We start from the raw sequence: 10,751 nt of genomic DNA on the forward strand, positions 1-10,751 counted from the left end.
TCTTCTGTGAGTGAAGATGAGACCAACTTCTACCAATACACTCTGCATCCTGGAAAAGCTTTTCCTAGTACTGCTGTTTATTATTTTAAAATAATGAGAGCATTGTTTTGAGATCTGGCAGCATACTGAACTGTGAAAGGTGAGGAGGTGAGCAAAGATTGAATCCTATGTGGAAAGAAGAGGCAATATATTCAGTATCATTTATCATTTCTTATTTTGTCTTTGTCATACATTTGTGTGTGTGTGTGTGTGTGTGTGTGTGTGTGTGTACACACGCAAGTCCACACAGATACAAGTTGGAAAGTTCATAGGATATTTGTATGTTGACATTTTGGCAGCAAAATGAAAAATGCAAAGAATTTTGCAGAAAATGTCAGCAATTCAAAACTTAGTGGCATTCTATAAAACTGGGCTAAGTATTATCAGAAAAAAATCTTACAGGATGGTGGAAGTTAAGACTCCTAGGCTCAAAAGAGCTAGATGTTAGATGCTGAATGAACAAGAGAAATTAAACTTATAGTTAGAAGGCAGTCACCTAAAGGTTTGTGAAATCCTCCACAGTTCATTGGCTGGATGAAAGAGCTGGATCTCCGTGGAATTGATTTTGCATTTATACCCTGGTCACCTTAGAAAACACTTTTTCTACCAAGTGTGTATGATGGCAGAGCTCTGGCTTTAGCAGATTGATTCTCACGATTTGAGAGATGTGAGGTTCCAGAAGTGGCTCAGTTATGTGTGGAAACTAATGACTCTGAAGCAAATTATCTAATCAATATTCTATTATCCTGCAGCCATTTTACTTACATTGGGCCTAGAATGCTGCAATTTCTCCTATGTTAGTCATCCCCTTTGTATGTTTAATGATAAACTCTCTGCCAAATGGAGTTCAGGCAGGAAAAGGCCTTATCCTTTCTACAAACTCAAAGTAAAATTCCCCGAAAACATCTGCATCAAAAGAAAAGAGGCAATTGATGAATCTGTATATTCAGGGTGAAAGAAAACCCGGTCATGTTGAATGACCCAGTCATCTTGATGTTAATACCCAATAGACTACTCAGATAGCTTTTATATAGATTTCACAAAGTATTTTCAGGTTATTATCCTATTTAGTCCTCAAAATGACACAGCAAGTAGGTGGAGACATGGCCATTATTTTAATGCTGTCATAGCTATCAATGTTAGTTTGCAGATATGAAAAGTAGGTAGTGAAATGATTCGTCCAGCTGCTCGTTGTTGGTGAGCGATGGGTCTTGGACAGGAACTCACACTTTCTGAAACCTGCTTGTGCACTAAATGTCATCAGTCCAGAATTACAGCAACATCTCTGCAAAGATAAGCCCCTGGAAATAGATCTGTCTGTCCTGTCCTTGTGCATTTAGCAGTTCCTCTGTGGAAAGGTCTTCTGTTGTCAGTTGAGAAGAAGGGACAGGAAAATTCAAAACAAAGGGCCTTCCTTTCTGGCCTCTGGGCTCTGTCATCGAGTAGCATTTACTTCTCACCTCTTCCCTCCTCTCTCTTTGCCTCAGAGTCCAATAATTTCTCAGCTCTGTCCCCAGATGAATATCCAAATCAACACTAGAGTTCCTAGGCTGCAAGTGGATGTGTGATTCATTGAGTCTAAAATGTGTTTCTCCTGTCTGGATGGAATTGAGAAGTTTTCTTTTCATTTGCTAATTACCCACGACCTGCAAGATGAGGGTATGTTTGATCCCAATGTAGTCATTGTGATGAAATTTCACTAGTTTCATAAGAAACAATTGTGAAGTGTGTTGGAATGCATTACAATGGATACTCTTATAAAGACTCTTCTTAAGATCTCCAGTGACATGTTTATTTTATAAGTGGTTCCTATTATCAGAGTTGTTCTTATCTAAGGGTCAAAGGTGCATTTTAAATATTGGCTCCTCCGCACCATACACAGGCTTGCACACCCCCAGCACATTAACTATCTGCAGAACTTTGATAATGACAGGAAAAGATTTGTGTAAGAGAAAATGAAGATTCAGGTGACAGATGTCACACGTAAAATTCATCAGGGTGAGGCAGCTTTAACTGTATCCCCTTCCTCCCTTTATGATAAATTTAATTTCTTCACCCAAACTATGCCCATTTTTCTTTCAAATTTCCCTTGCTCCAAATTTCTACCCATCTGTCTATTCATCACGTATTGTCTTTTACGACTGTGCTCTTTCTAGGAATAAATAGTAGAAAAAGATTTAGAAGACTTTGAAAAGAGGAGAGATGTGGTGATATTTCTACCTCTGAAACACAACTATTTTCATATTTATGTGCTCTTTTCTAGAATTGGTATAAAAGCAACTATATATTTATAAAGTTATAAACCTACCACATATACAATTTTATACCCTGTATTTTTCACATAATATATTCACTTTATAAATAAGTCTCCATGGTCTCTGTAATTATCATTTTAATGACCATTCTCCTTTGGGTATCATAACTTATTAAACTCTCTTGTAAGGCATTTCAATTGTTTCCAATTGTTAATTGTTATAATAATACTGCAGAGAATATATCTTCTTCATGAATGTAGGCTATGTTGTTCTAGATTTTTTCCTTAGGATGAATTTACAACCTTCTAGTGTCTCTTGCTCCAAAAATTAAAGAATAGTATGTAGCCTAAAAACTCTTAGGGACCAGGCAGGTTACTTAGGCGAAGTGGTCCAATAAACATGGTGAAGTGAATCAGCTCTTATCTCAGCCCTGACAGCATTCCCCAAATCTACTGCCCTGACTACTCATCTGGCTCACTCCATTCATCCATTTCCCCTTCAGTCAGCCAGTACTAGTCTTGGAGCTATGAACAATGACCAATATAGAATGCATAGTTTCACAAAACTTTTAAACATTTGGTGAAACTTAAATTGCTATACTATTATTGAAGTTGTCTAATTGTTAGTGCCAAGTTCTAACACGAAGAGAAAGAAAGTGAGGAAGCAAAGAATCTGCTACTGGAGTGGTGGGGCAATTTCAAGGAAAAAATAGACTTAAGTTTTAAAAGCTGGACTGGGGCTTGGGTTTGAGTAAAAACATCACATGATTCTAACACACACACACACACACACACACACACACACATACATACATATATTTGGTGCCAGGGATTGAACCCAAGGGTGCTGAGCCACGCCCACCCCCAGTCCTTTTTTACATTTTTATTTAGAGACAGGGTCTTGCTGAGTTACTGAAGTCCTCCCACAGGGTCTTTTTTTAATTAATTTTTTATTTATATATGACAACGGAATGCAATACAATTCTTTTTTTATTTTTTTATTGGCTGTTCAAAACATTACAAAGCTCTTGACATATCATATTTCATACATTAGATTCAAGTGGTTATGAACTCCCATTTTTACCCCAAATACAGATTGCAGAATCACATCGGTTACACATCCACATTTTTACATAGTGCCCTATTAGTGACTGTTGTATTCTGCTACCTTTCCTATCCCCTACTATCCCCCCTCCCACAGGGTCTTGATAAGTCGCTGACTATGGCTTTGAACTCAAAAACTTCCTGCCTCAGCCTCTGGAGCCTCTGGAATTATAGGCATGTGCCACCCCCCCTGCTATTCTCACGGGGTTTTTTTGTTTGTTTGTTTGTTTGTTTTAAAGAATTTTTAATATTTATTTTTAGTTCTTGGCGGACACAACATCTTTGTTGGTATGTGGTGCTGAGGATCGAACCTGGGCTGCACGCATGCCAGGCGAGCGCGATACCGCTTGAGCCACATCCCCAGCCCCACCATTCTCACGTTTGATACACTTCGCAGTGGCTTTCATTAGGGATCTTCAGTTTTAGGAGGTGTTTTTTTTGTTGTTGTTGTTGTTGTTGTTTGTTTGTTTTATTCCTTTAAACAAAGTTTTTAAATTCTCTAGCCTACAAATTAGAAGTGGTCATTCTTCAACCAATGAGAATCTTTAAGACTCTGCATCTTCCTTTCAGTTTCAAAGTCCACTCTGAGCAAAGTGTGACATGTGGTGTGGGCTCTTCCTGAGATTGGGGGGAAACCCAAAGGGAACTGGAAAATGCTCTGCTCCCCGAGGCATTTAAAATCCATTCAAAATTATATTCCTGGTCTTCAATAAATGGAGCACATTAGGCTTCAGCAAGAAAATAGACTACTGTGAACCTCTCCTGAAAAGGTTTTTGCCTGAGGCCTGGTTTGCCAATAGATTCTCCTAATGCAACTTTAGGCCTACAGGGTAAGCGGAGAACAGGAGCCAGTTTCCAATAAGTTCAAGCATCCTGAACCAAGGTTTTATAAAGTAATTGAAAAGCTACTTGAAACACTGCAATCTAATCCGTAGCACCAGAGGCCCTCCTCAAATAGAGCAATCAACAATGATCACCAATTTCCTTTCTAACAAAGGATCTCCATTTCCCCTACCCCTCAGGTCTCATTCCTGAAAGTTTTCTCTTTAAATAGTAGATGCATTTAAAGGGTTCATGTTAATTTCTCTAAAAATGTTCATTTCCTTTCTTTCACTCTTCTCCCATTTTCTGCTAAAAGTCTTTAATACTTCTTGCCTGTAACTTTAATTATTTAATTTCTTCACTGCATTATTTCAAGAAAAGAGAGTTTTGAAACTTCAGTATGCATGAAGGAAGTCCGGCTCTATGCAAAATTGAAGAAATCTGTGTAACACTATGCACTGCAGCATAGAATGTACTACAGAATATTTTGCAATCTCTAAATGTCTTTTACCTTCGTGTATCCTTTTGCAAATTTGAACTAAATTACCATTTTGTTTAAATATGTCGGATAAATATCAATGAAGTCAAAGACCTTCAGGAACTTGAAGACTGACAACATATGTGAGGGCATATCATTTGCTGTTGAAAGCATTTATGAATAAATCAAAATAAAGAAAAGTCTAGAAATGATTGTCACAGCATTTAGATACAGAATTTTCTTTCGATCTTCCTCCCAGCCTAATAGCAGTCCCATTGGAACACAAGCACAATTTGTTTTTGTTTTAACAGTCAAAGGAAACATTTATTTGAGGTTTAGCATGAAATGACACAAATAAAATTTGTATAAACACAAAGCCACATTGACTCATATCATAAAAGGCAAAAGACAAAGTAAAAACAAAAAAAACTAATTGGTGGTTACACATAGCTGGACACAGTTGTGTCTTGTATACTTGAAAGCTTTTTACAAGATAATCATCTTAGATCAACAGAAGACCAGTCTTCAATGTCTTCTTGCAAGATGGATTTCCTTAACATCTCTTGTTTTCTCCAATATCCTCCTTTAGTGTGGTTTTCGAATTATTTTGGTGATTGCCGACTCCCCTAGAGATGTCTTGCCATAGCATTCTGTCCACCACTGTAGTAAAAGCACAATTTGTAATAGTGCATACATTTGAGACACATTCTTTACCCCAAATTTAATTTTCTTAAAGATAGAGATAAGTGTACTTAAAAATAAAAGTCCTTTTCTTATTGAATAAGTATAAATTTATCATAGAAAATAGTAATATAAATACCAGGATTTTTTTTTAAGGAGAGAGAGAGAGACAGAGAGAGAGAGAGAGAGAGAGAGAGAGAGAGAGAGAGAGAGAGAATTTTTTTTTTTATGTAGATGGACACAACACAATGCCTTTATTTTTATGGGGTGCTGAGAATTGAACCCTGGTCCCGCCAGTGCTAAGTGAGCGCTCTACCTCTGAGCCATAATCCCAGGCCAAAATAGCAGTATTTTATAAACTTTCAAACACATCCAATCTCTAATCCAACCTCTAATTACCATCTGGATTTTTTTTTTTAATTTTTTTTCTCTCTCTCTCTCTTAGACAAATTACACATACACACCCACACCCACACACACACAGAGCGAGAGAGAGAGAGAGAGAGAGAGAGAGAGAGAGAGAGAGAGAAAAGTTAAAACTCCCAGAGACAAATATTGTGTCCAGTTCTATTTTCTGTCATAAGAGACAAGCATGTTCTACGTGCCAAATACCAGCCTGATGAATGAATAATTCTGTCTATAATTTCTGGTACAGAAAGATAGTTCATATGACTTCAAATTTCAGAAGATGTGCTGATAAAGTAGCAACACCCACAAAGCATTCATAATTTTTATGAATGAAATAATGATCTGGGATTTTTGCCTCAAAATAAACCAGGTTTTGCAAGGGGATGGGGGTGGTAGAAATAATGGATATCAATGGAAAAAAAATTGGCCTCATGTTAATAATTATTGAAGCTAGGTAATGAATAAGGAGGAGTAAAATGTTCTATTATGATGAATAAAATGAAGATAAATACACTATTCTTTATTTCTATAGATTGGAATTTTTTAATCATACAAAGTAAATATATATATATATATATATATATATATATATATATATATATACACACACACACACACATAATTGCACAACACAACACCAAAAAGCACATTCTGAGAACACTGACATTATAATGCTAGCATCTTAAAGAAGGGTGCACATTGATGGAATTTTTATTTTTGTAGCACATGACTGTTAGGTTTGGGGGGATATGATTTGACTAAAACTCTTGCATAGTTTGTTCTGCCATGAAAGACTCACCACTAGTGTACTTCAGCCAAAACTGGTGGGATTACAAGAGCTAGGTGAATAAAAGTCTCTTTTATATAAGCACCCAAAGGCAGACATTGAACCAAAAATAAGAAGAAAGAGAAACAAACCATGGGCTTCCGAAAGAAAAAGAAACAAACTATAAGCTTCAAATGTTTCAGATCCAGCCAATAAAACTCATCTGCAAAGTCCTGGGCCATGGCAGCCTGACAGAGGTGGCAGTGGGTATGTTTATGTTGGCTGTTTCTCTCCTCAACACACCTTAGACATCTCTAATTAATCCCTTTGGAGCAGTGGTGGCTGGAATTCACAACTTGCCACAGTCTTGTCCCATGCCAACCAAATGTAATCCTGAGACACTTCGCCTACATGTCAAGGGACATTAATGCCCTTTGGATTTAAGAATAACTGTTGACTAGGCCCAGAGGTCTCAACTCTACCCATTAAAATAGATTCAATCAGAGAGCAGAAACTGGGCATAGGCATTTCTAAATCGCACTCCTCCCTTGCATATGACACCATCTTGAGAGAAAAATATTGCAAATGAAGTAAGACAGCAGCCCCAGCCATGAAGAGATATCATTAATATTGGGATAGGGGAAGAGGACGTTTTGCCATGGTTCTCTGTCGTGAGTGCTATGGGGTGCTGCTTACATATTCCCTTTCCATCCTTTCAGGACCCAGGAACTTATTCCCTACATAATGCTTTCCAAGACTTACTGTAGGTTCCCTTCCTAGCTAAATCCTTCTGGGGAATTGTCTCAGCCCAAGCAAGCTGCCTCATTCAACATTGCACCACTCCTGTAGGAGTGGTCTGCATCCAGGACTGCACAGCGAAAGCCCCGTTCCTTCAGTTTGGGACATCTCTGAAGGGCCATTTCTTTTCCACCATTCTCCTTGGGATCAGTTGAACTTGCATTGCAACTGCACCACAGGTCAATTTTCCCTGTGTTCAATCCTTCCTGGAAAAGCCTCTGCTTCCCAAACTTTCTCACTGTGCTTTCAGTTGTTGTTCTCGACATAGCCTTAGCTGGCTCCCCAGCACACCTGCTGCCCAGAAATCTCCATGTCAGAGGTGGATTCCCAGGGCACCTGATCTAAGATAATTGAAAAGGCTCTGCTGGGATGCTGCTCAGCTTTAGTTATTCCTCACTCAAGTTTCTCAAGTGAGAGCAAGACACCCCAGTATTTGTTTTAAGACCTATTGTTTACACAGTCAACTCTGAACTAGACTAGAGCTGCTTTTCCAAAAACTCTCATCATTTTTACTAGTTATAATAGATGCAGAACTTGAGGTTATGACTCTTCATGAATGCATCCAAAACATAAGTATGAAAAAATCTTATCTGTATACTACAAATCAATTAAAGTAATCATGAATAATTACACATTTTCTCAGTTGTCCAGAATCCTTGTGTAATATCCGGGCATTGTTTGGACTTTCTCTTCATCTAGTGGGTATTCCTCAAGGCTCCAATGATGTTGCTGTGCTTGGGTTTTTTGTTTTTTTTCTTTTCCCCAAACTTTATCATTACCTGAATTTTCATTGCCTCATGTTTGATGCAGGCAAAGACTGATGGAGGCTTCTACTGGAAGGCTTGATGGCAATAGGTCTTTAGATTCATGGCAACTTAATGGCACGTCCACAGAATAGTGGGTGTGAAAATCTGCCAAACTTTGACCTTATGCTAGGTAGAAAGTTCTCACTCCTGGGTTAGAGACTATATGATAGACTTAGAGGTAAGATGCATGGACTGGGAGAGAGGTTTATTTGGGAATCTAAGAATTAACATTTTTGCCTCACTCACTGGTGACCAAAATCTACAACAGAGCAGAGCACAGTTGACTTAGTCTAGGTTAGGGGTTTTCTCTCTATTTCCATGTTCATGGAATCTAAGAGCTTATCGTTTTCTTTGTTTTGATGAATAACTTTCAAGTTGTTACAGTTACAGAAACAACAGAACTGTAGGGGGTTTTTAGCCCCCCCCCCCACCTGTGGATAAGATTGGGAGAGCAGGCCCCAACCAGAAGGAACCAAGAAATCCCACACCCAGCCCTCACCCGCTGGAGGACAATCAGACACTTAGGGAGACCAGTCAAAGCAGGATCTCCTTTAATGAGAAAACACACACAGCTAATATAATGTACAGGAGCTGATCAAGCTGGTCAGCAGGGTGGGGAGAGTTCATGTGTACACCCTTCCTACAAGCAGTAGTGGGAGACACAAGCTGTCCATGAGGGCAGAAGGGTTCTGAGCCTATCCTAGAGGTCGTCCGATTTTTCGTCACAACCCATGGCAATGCCTTCTGGCTAATCACCAGGCGCTATCTTAGCCACATGTGGCCCCAGGACCAGGAAGCTGGTAGCAAGTTAGGTTTCCTCCTTTCTGATGCAACATGCCCCACATGTTACATCATGCCCTACACAGAACTGTTACTCGTGTTTACTGTTTGTGGTGGTAAACTACTTTATTCTAGACTCCATCTAGTTAATGTGTGATTTATGACTCGGCAGCATTGACATCACTGGAGAGCTTCTGAGGAATTTCCTAACCCAGATTTCCTAAATCAGAGGGCAGTTTTCAACAATTCTGTACTTCTAGGAGTCCCTCAGGTGGTACAGATGGTGCTGGTCCACAGAACACAATTTGAGTAGCAAGTTGCTAGAGAGTTCTATTATATTTTCAGCAGTTGCAATGCTTACCCTTATAGGAAGTCAGGTGACTCTGTGCTTCTGCATCCCTAGTACTGTGTTTAAGGCCCTATACATTGTCACAGTGGGGCAAATAAAAGAGAATTGGATGGTAAACAGTATTCTAGCAATGATGTGTGATGGCTGTTTCCAAAATGATGAAAAGAATCTTTTTCTTAAGAGTGGAACTGCGTCGGATGTAAGGAATGTAGCTTAGAACCCAGTTCAGAAAACTGGGTAATTAATTACCCCATAGAGAAAACTTCCCAGGTAGCAGAATCTTTCACTTGGAGGACCGGGTTTCCCAAAGAATGGCATCTCCACCAGCTCTGCCCCAAGGCAGCAGAAAGTGGTTTGAGAGAAGAAATCACACCAGTTAGAGCACTACTCAAACTTCTAACATGAAGAAAAAGCCCTTGATTGGGACACAGGAGACCAGGGCATTGGGTCTGAGGGATCAGTAGCCAGTCAGGCACAAACACGGACACCATGAATTCCTTTCTGGGTTTCCTTTACCTCCTCTGTAAAAAGAGGGAGTTTCTAAGATCTTACCTGGCTCTGAAACATCTAGGAACTCAGATGCCTTAGAATTGGCTGCAAAAACCGCTCTTGCCACAAGAGGGAGTTCTGTTTCTGAAATCATAGAAATTCTATACATAGACTTAATGAAAAGATTTAGGCAAACAATAACATTTGAGTATACAGAACTAAATGGTCTTTTATAAACAATTGAAATTAATTAAAAGGCTCATTATTTTAAAACATACATTAAGTTATAACTAATTCCTTGCTAGAAGAAAACAAAATGAGACTATGGAGAAAGACAGTTGATGAAAAAACAGAGTGAGAGTTTATAAAGACAACGAAGAAGGAGGCTCCTAACTTTCTTTTTCAGCTCACTTATCAAGATCTTGATGCCTACCAGACATAGCAGCCCACTCCTGTAATCTCAGTGACTCGGGAGGCTGAGGCAGGAGGTTCACAGGTTCAAGGCTAGCCTCAGCAATTTAGAGAGACCCTAAGTGGTTTAGTGACAGCCTATCTCAAAACAAAAAATATAAAAGTCTGGGTTCATTCCTCAGTACCAAAACCAACTAAATAAATAAATAAAATAAAAAGTACAAAAAAACCCTTGGCAACTGTTCAGATCTTCTCCCCTTCATAAACTGATAAATCCTGAGAATGTCCTAGCTTTTTGGTCTTGTTTTATGTGTCTAACTGTGGCGCTCAAGGTGTGTCTAAAATGACAATTAATTCTGCCAAAGATTACATGGTTTAATGAAAGGCACTGTTTATAGCATTCCAAATATCTGTATGGGAAAAGTGAAACATCCCATCAATATTCAACATACTGCCTCCACGAAGGATATTTTCAAATGCTTTAATGTTAGGTGCCACAGAGAGTTGAGGAGCTATAAGATTTTCCTCCATTTGGCCTGGATCAATTAGATTCCTAGAAATGTAAC

The sequence above is a fragment of the Urocitellus parryii genome, chromosome 4 (assembly GCF_045843805.1).
Source record: "Urocitellus parryii isolate mUroPar1 chromosome 4, mUroPar1.hap1, whole genome shotgun sequence".
Lineage (NCBI taxonomy): Eukaryota > Metazoa > Chordata > Mammalia > Rodentia > Sciuridae > Urocitellus > Urocitellus parryii.